Source organism: Lolium perenne, chromosome 2 (genome assembly GCF_019359855.2).
Source record: "Lolium perenne isolate Kyuss_39 chromosome 2, Kyuss_2.0, whole genome shotgun sequence".
In the NCBI taxonomy this organism is placed as follows: Eukaryota; Viridiplantae; Streptophyta; class Magnoliopsida; order Poales; family Poaceae; genus Lolium; species Lolium perenne.
In genome coordinates, this window is record NC_067245.2 from 3,351,345 (window position 1) to 3,359,587 (window position 8,243).

The 8,243-nt window shown below is 45.0% G+C and overlaps 1 long non-coding RNA gene across 4 annotated transcripts; it reads left to right on the top strand.

The window, feature by feature from the left end:
* The first annotated feature begins 2,034 nt into the window (after positions 1-2,034).
* Positions 2,035-6,468, top strand: LOC127330941 (uncharacterized). Of its 4 annotated transcripts, none has more exons than XR_007869470.2 (6): positions 2,035-2,249; positions 2,319-2,803; positions 3,419-3,508; positions 3,697-4,899; positions 5,119-5,250; positions 6,098-6,468. It is a non-coding gene; the product is annotated as an uncharacterized lncRNA (long non-coding RNA). The 4 variants fall into 4 exon arrangements; XR_011751258.1 differs by having other exon boundaries at positions 3,697-3,828; positions 4,762-5,250; XR_007869468.2 differs by having other exon boundaries at positions 3,697-3,828.
* The last annotated feature ends 1,775 nt before the right edge of the window (positions 6,469-8,243 follow it).

The following is an 8,243-nucleotide window of genomic DNA, read 5'->3' on the forward strand; positions in this document are numbered from 1 at the left end:
CGTATCTACCGTCCATCCTCTTTATCGTCAGAATAGAGAATTACTAGGATTGAAGAGAGAAGCAAAATAATTTCGCGTTCCCGCCTTGTTTTGTACGTACCCCTTTTCCCTCTCTCAAAAACGAAACACTTTCAAATCCTCCTGCTCTTAAACTTTACTCTATAAATATGAGGAGGGATGTAGCCAACGCGTGCGTCGTGTGGACGACTTAGACTTTGACTCTTGCTCGGAGAGGAGAGAGAGGAGAGGAGGCACTCTGCCGCCGCCGACGACTTTGATGCTAGTTGGCTGGGGAGGAGCATCTTAAGGACAGTGCCTGGCGTTTTCTTCTTCATCAATTGCTGCCAATTGATATTTTGGTCCTTGGCTAGCTAAGTTGTATCTGGTAGAGAATTTTGAATGGTTTTCCAAATTATTTCCTCTATGATGGTTTCCTCAATGCTGGACGGCCGGAGCTGCGTATAGTGCAGATGACTAGCTAGCTAGTATAGATAGATTAAGCCCCGATGGCTGGCTTGTTGCTCGTGTGTGTGTAAAAATTGATCGTCTTGATTTATTCTATAAATGAGTAAACTAACCATCATTCCATCATAATACCATAGCAAACCATGAGTTCAGAACATACCGATTAACTGTAAAATAAAACAACATGGATTGCTCTTAGTCGACCATCTTAAATCTGAGGGTTCACCTTGTTGCACACCAAGGAAGAAGGCCACAGCATGATGTAGGGACTAGGGATATGACCACTCCAGTTCATATTCATAGAGAGAAAAGATCTTTTTCATCTCTTCTTTCTCCAGGCAGAGGGAGAAGAAGTCGCAAAGAGGAACAATGCCCGGCTCCTCAACAGCCATCCAGTGTAAGTGCAGAAACCCCTGCTTAACTGCCACCAGCTTGAGCGCAGACAGATCCTCCAATTCAATATCCTTGTCTAGCTTGATCGTTTCTTTTTATTTCAAGTCAGATACCTGATCATTGTGCTCTTATTTTGGCTCCACAGGCTGCTAACTAACTGGGCCCGGGCTGCCACACAGTTGATGACATGATAAAGGGAAAGACTCTTGGGGAGATCTACAACACCTTGAGCATCAAGGAGGAGGGAGACACGAATGTCGCCTTGTTGACAAGCATAACCAGCCGAAGGAAGTGCTGGAGGGAGTGCTGAGGTAGATCTGAATGTCGCCGCCTTGACAAGGATAACCAGCCGGAGGAAGTGCGGAGGGAGACCTGAATGTCGCCGCCTTGACAAGCATAACCAGCCGAAGGAAGTGCTGGAGGTAGTGCGGAGCGAGACCTGAATGTCGCCCCTTGACAAGGATAACCAGCTGGAGGAAGTGTGGCGGGAGACCTTAATGTCGCCGCCTTGACAAGGATAACCAACGTCTCGTGAATAGAAAGGAAACAACGATCTTTATTGCCTTGGAGCTAGGGTGATGTTGTAAATAGGTTGTGGTTCGTGATCCATGGGCCATTTTGTTGAGCTGATCTTGAACCTAGTGATGAGGATATTCTGGTTGCAGTAATGCAAGTATGACTATATTTCGTGAAGATTCTTTGCTTATTTCCTGCGTCCATTCTAGCTATTAATGTTTGTGTTTTTGTGTGCTGACCATATTTGTGATTAAGCCACACTGGAATCTAAAGGTATAAACGATGCCCCCCATAGGGAGCTTCACAGCGCCCTAAGAATGTGCACCGTCCGATTTTTACAGAGGCTGGCTGAAAATCGATCTCAGCCGTTCGTTCCTGGGCAGCAGCGTGCCTTCTGGTTGGCGCGGAGCACGCGCGCAATTTTACCCCGTCGATCCTTGGCACTAGCGAAACACATGCGATGTCCAACATCTACCCGCGTCTGACTGCGTTTGGGTCCTACGGTCGGTCGGGCCCGCGCGTCAGTCGCTGTGGGTCGTTTTCTGGGTCGCGCTCGCCTCGCGCCGGCCGTCGAAAATATCTTCTCCGCGCGGGCATAGACAGGGGTACTTTCGACCTTTCCATCCGTGGTAACCTAGCCACCAATCGTGCACGAGCTGCTCCTCCCCAATCCCTGCACAGCCGCCATCCACCCAATCGCCAAGCTCCTCCTCTCCAATGCCTCTCCTCCTCCTCTCTCTCCCAGCCGCCGCCTTCGCGCCTCTCCTCATCCACGACGCATCCCCTCCCGCTCTCCTCATTCGTGTTGAGGCTGGCGTCTGCTCTCTGCCCCCCCCCCCCCCCTTGCGCTGCCATCTGCGGCCTCGACCCGCCCGGTGAGCTCTCTGACCGTCGCCGGTGAGTTCATCCTCATCCCCTCATCTCTGATGTGCATGAGGTGGTAGGTCGAAATACACGTGGCTGTGGCGACCCGGGAGTAGTGGTTCCTATGAGATTTCGCGGCTGTGGGCGATTTCCTGGCCGGGATGCTCCTCCTCGCTGTCGATCTGGCCGACGGCAGGGCGGTTCATAGCTGGGAACGGCCATCGGAGCTCCTGCCCCCGCCCCCTGCTCGCACCAAAGGACGGTTTCTTTCCCTCCCTCTCTCTATATATTCCCGGTAACCTCATTTTTTAGTTAAGCTGCACATCGCATCTGGTTATGTCCCTGCTGTTGTACAGGATACCACCTCTTTCCTTCTTTCTCTTACCAATTGTTTTTGCTCATAGTTCTATGCTTTAAATCGGTTGAGAAATCTAACAGTTTTTCTGTGGCTACTATACAGATCTGCTCGAATACTGCTCAATTTCTCAGTTTTCAAATTGCTTGGGGCGAAGATTCGGTTAAGTGTAATCTTCAATCACTATATTTGGAAATTGACTACTGCAAGGTTTGCTGCTCTACCTTTTCTTTTACGTTTTATCACCTTCTTTCATACTCTTTACAATACCCATTATTCATCTTGGAAATGCCCATTTTTTCATACACGTCACTGTCCCACTGCACCCAATAGCTCTAGGTGAAAGATAAAACGGTGTTGTTCTAAAGAGAGGAAATTTACCGATTATATGTGACACCTTCGTTCTCTGAAAATGGATTCAATGTATAATATGCATCTTGTGCTCAGAGGTCAAATATATTACTGCAATTTACCTGTAATGAGCTCAGGTATGTTAGCTTTGTAATGTCCATGCAAGTGTACTGGTGTATATCGATCTGAACCATGATTGTATGAACAGCCAACATGTACTGTGCAAATGTATTAGTTTTCTATTTGCTATTTATTTGAATATAGGATGGCATCTGCATGCTTTTGTCTCTGATTCCTTGTTCTTACCAGTGCTCTTCAGCAATACAGTTGTTGTTATTTGTATGAACAGCCATCTTGTAGAGTGCAAATGTATTAGTTTTCTATTTGCTATTTTTTCTTGCTCTTTATTTGAATATAGGGTGGAATTTGGATGCTTTTGTATCTGATTCCTTATTCTTAACAGTTGCCCTTCAGTTCCATTTCAGGTCATGGTTGTCTTACAATAATGTGGAGTGCTGCAAAAAATATGTCTTCGCTGGCTGGCACTTTGAATTTGTCCCCAAGGTATTCTTTCAACCCCTGTTGACCATAAATAGGGAAATTTGCAACCCTGTTTCGAATTGGAAAATCATCTTATTTATTATATATTCTATAGCAGATATGCTTTGTAATCTTGTCATATTTCAAAATTATTTTTGGCAAAAGAAGATAGAGAAACCACTGATGTGAAGTCACTTGCCAACATTGTTCAGGTGTGGTTCTTATGTGCTAGGCGCCCTAAATTATCGGTGAAGTATTATATATATTGTTGAATGGAGGAAGATAAGTTCATAGGCTCGGGATCCATCTTTTGATGAAAAAGAAAGGGAATGGTGCATATCAAAGTAAGTTCTTAATCTGTGTATGCCACTTTATCTACGTGTAGACTTATTTCCATGGTGTCCAGATTTGTTCTTAGAGGCCCGTACAGAGGTGGAAGTTCTTTCATTGTCAAATTATAAATATTAGTCCTATGCGGTCCATCCTACTACAAGAGTACCCAGCAAGATTTCCACAAATTATTTGCTTTTCTGCAAATGTTCGTTCCTTTTAAAGAAAAGTACATCCTACGGTCCTAGCTTGAACCTTCGGTCGTATATATGTGTCGGTGTACACCCTGCATGTGTGTAGATCCAACTATTATGTAGCCCACTTATATGCTATTTCTGACAATAAGTAAGACTGTCAACAAACCCATGTTCCAGAAACAAGAATGTTTTTGAGCCTTTCATGTACAGCCAACAGAAGTAAATAATAATAACACCTACGGCTTTAAGGTGAATAAACAATGCAACAAACAATCATACGGAAAGAATTAGCCTATCAATATTTTGTACAGAAACAATTGAGGAAATATAAATGACTTTGCGGTACTTACCAATTACAGGTTCAACTTCGGTATTTTATCATCATGATGGCTCTTTGTTAGTAATAAGTATTAAAAGTTAGTTATGTTGGTCTTTCATCCTTACAGTGCAATCAGAAACCTCTTAAGGTTTACAAACTGTTTTTTTATTTGGAATTTTCCCTTTGTGTCTTTTTTCCCTTCTTGATACCAGACTCCTCCTTGAATGTTTACAGTAATGTTTTCACTCCAACTTTGAAAGTTGGACCAGTTCATCATCTACCTTGAATAAGTTCCTGAATTCTAATGCAAGTATCATTTTGTAACTTATGTCTTCCTGCGTTGCATGATCCGCTGGTTATCCGTTGGTTAATCCCTATTTTCATCTGTATACTGATGTCACAGTTCGCTATTATTTTATATGCTTTATCAGAGAGGTTCGCTCTCACATGTGCAAGAGATGATTTGAAGATTGCAGTGTAGACTTAGAGGAACAACTATGAGAGGCCAACACTTAGCGGTTCCAGCTTGAAACTCTATCTGGAGATGCATGTTGATTTGTATCTATGTAGTATGTACCAAGTACAACCTTATATATCTCCTGAGTTTTGCTTTTACCAAAAAATGTTAGTGTCGTTGTCATGTATGTAGAGCCCACCGTAGTTCTGACATCTGCCTCCTTGCTAAATAAGAAATCTGAGCTACTTCTCTTTACAACTGAGTTATCGCTATGTATTTTATTTAAATTTTTCTCCTTGGCTGCTTAACTGATGATTATTTGGTATTGCAGTTTTTCTAGGACCGATAGTAGTGCATAGCATATACAAATTGGTGTTGAACACATGGAGATCCAAGACATAGTCGACCCCAAGTCACCAACTTCTTGTCCTCCACAAACAAAATGTTGTGGGTTTTTGCTCAAGTGAGCCAAGACATCTAATTAGACACTCTGTTTTTGTTCATATAGTATTCTACCTTTGCCCTACTGTGTATACCATGTCTGCTCCAAACTATGTATATTAGCTACTTATTTTCAATGCTTGGTGGATCTACCTCTTACTAGCCTTACCTTACTTATTTTAGTCCTATGAGAAAGTATCTGTATATTACTAAGAACCTGACCGCCTTCTGTACTAGCTGCTTCCGAAGTTCCGTTTTGGGTAGTGACCTCTGTTATCATCGTGTTGCTCTTGTTTGATGCTTTGTATTATTATATGTAAATAATGAACAGCTCTGCTGTGAACCCAAATGGGTGTCTACCCTGTGTTCGATTATTGTTATCTTAGGACCATGTATATGTACCTATATGCAATATATTTCCCTACTTTTGACACTTAGATGTAGGTCTCTATGGTTTGATATACATGCTATGCTGGGTACTTCATATTCAGCATGGTTTATGCTATGCTTCATTTATGTCAGGTTCATACTTGCTTAGTTGATATCTCACTGGCAATTGGCTTCATAACGATGCTTGCTTAGTTGATTTGCACTGGCAATAGGATTCAGAACGAACTAGATTTTGCAGTTGCATGAGTTAAGCAATATTTCTTAGTTTCTGTTGGCATCATGTAGTCGTACCTGACGTTGTTGTCACACTACTGAAGTATATTATACCTTTGTTGGCATCATCTACTTACATCTTGCTTCAGTCATGAAGTTGCTGGTAAAGTATATTATATTTTATTGTACAATGAAATTAGAAAATTTGTTTTTGTATGCTTTTTAAATGAAATCTTATTCCTTGATTTTTGTGTTTTACCCATCAGGTCACTATCCACTGATGCGAGAGAGCTTGTGCCCTAGCTCTTCAAGTGTGTTCCTTGCCTCTGGGGTCTTGTTGTGAGCACTCTTCGGATTCTTACCGTTTATGCTACTGAGCTTTGTTCACGTTCTATGTATCAAAGTGAAGGAAGTCACCTAAGCTTCTCATGTACTCCCAATTGTTTAGTGGACAAGAACTACTGGAGTATATATGTAGACCTTACACATGGAGAAGCAATGTATTTTTCTCTGAACTTATACCGCTACTTCACTATGTGTAATATATTTCTCTGCATTTTATAGGTCTGCTTGTTTTTGGACGATTTATCATTGATCCTTATAGATGCATAATAGTATTTTCCCAATTGTTTACCAATGCGAAAGATTGTACATAAGCGTGTGGTACATTTCGTGATTTCGTGTGTTTTGTCCTATTTTCATTCTGCTGGCTTTGTTTTGTAAAACCTAAAAAACTATAAACCAGCGCGAATTTTACGGGGTCGTGCGCCAAGGCGCACATCTAAATCTAGTGTTATGTAATGGTATGTTGATCTCGTCCTCGTCCGGTCGAGTTGCGTAGGATCGTTCGCCGTCCTTATCTTGTTTTTTTACTTGTTACTTCTTCAAGCTTGGTTCGGTTGACACTTGCCAGTTCATTTGGAAGGAATTGCCTCTAGTCACAAGGTTGTTGACACACATCGGTGTCCTACAACTTTTGCTAAATCTTTTTCCAGCCGAATGAAAAGAAAAGAATCTCAGTTTAACTCACCTGGTAAGGAAGGTAATTCATGGAGAAGGAATTAGTGGTTACCATTGGAATCAATCATGCACGAGAGGGACCCGGAAGTCCCTCCTTGAATTACGAAACGATCCATGGAAAAAGAAATTACTCATTATTAGGCAAATCCGTGGTTGTCATTATTAGAATACCGTCACCGCTGGTCATGCATGCATTTCCCACATTAATTAATTCCCGAGTAAAATACATGGTTAGTCATTGAACTTGAATAGCTTACTCGCTTTAGTCACTGTACTCTGAAATATGCAATTTACGATCATCGAATACGCGCGAGGGTTCCGTCGATGGTCACTGGCAGCGGTATAGCACTGTATTTGCTGACATGGCGTGCTGTGGATCCCACATGTCAGGTCTCCACTGTGTTTCACTTTGCAAACGAAACCTCAAATATAGTTTCCCCTCAACAGAAAGGTACTCATTAAATTCGGAAGAAAAAAACATCCTGGTAAAGTAGAATGTGTTGATCATACTAGCCACCCACCTTCTTCCTCCTCTCTCTCTCTCCACGGATGCACGCCGGCGCGACGCCTAGCACCTCCTCTACCCCTCCCTAGTTGCGGTGCCGACCCCTCCTGCCCGTTGTCAGGCGCGGCGCTCACCCCTCTTCTCCACCCCATCCATGTGCGGTGCGGGCGTGTCGCCTCCGCCGTGTACGACGCCGCCGATGGCGGCGAGAATGGAGCGCGAAGCCCGTTCTCGACCTCGACTATAAGCGAGGATCCCGAGCTCATCTGCCCGCCCGACGAAAGAGGAGGAGCCCTCTACCCTACGGTGCAGCCCTCCCCTCCCCTGCATCTTCCCGGCCGGCGGCGCCCCACCCCTGCCTTGCGATGGCCCGGACGCGACACCCAGCTAGTGGATGAAGCACCTTAGACGTCCGTCGGCTGCAGCTCCCTGCTGCTGCGCCGGAGCTTTGACGTGGTCGTCCCCTACGGCACGGCCCCACGCAAAAAGTCCCAACCCCTCTCCCGCCGGGCTCTCCAGGAGGACTCCCTGCCGCCGCTGAAGGCGACGACGACATTGCGCGTCCGAGGCGGCTCACGTCCGCTTCCTCAAGGATGAAGTGTTGAAGGATGGTCTCGACGCATCAATCGCGTCGGAGCTCGCCGTGGCATCTGACGCTGCCAAAATCCACCACCACCCATTCGCAGATCGTGAGCGGCTGGAGGAGGAGGGCTTCGAGCAGCAGTCGTTGCACCGCGGCGGTTGTGGGTCAGGGCCATGCGGAGGGAGGAGAGGCCGTGCACGACCGCGCAGGCAAACGAGGCGGTTCCGGGCGCAGCAGCAGGGCACATGGCTGGGGTCGTGGGGCAGCGGGGCAGAGAGCGGAGCCGCCCGAGGCCGGTGGCGGT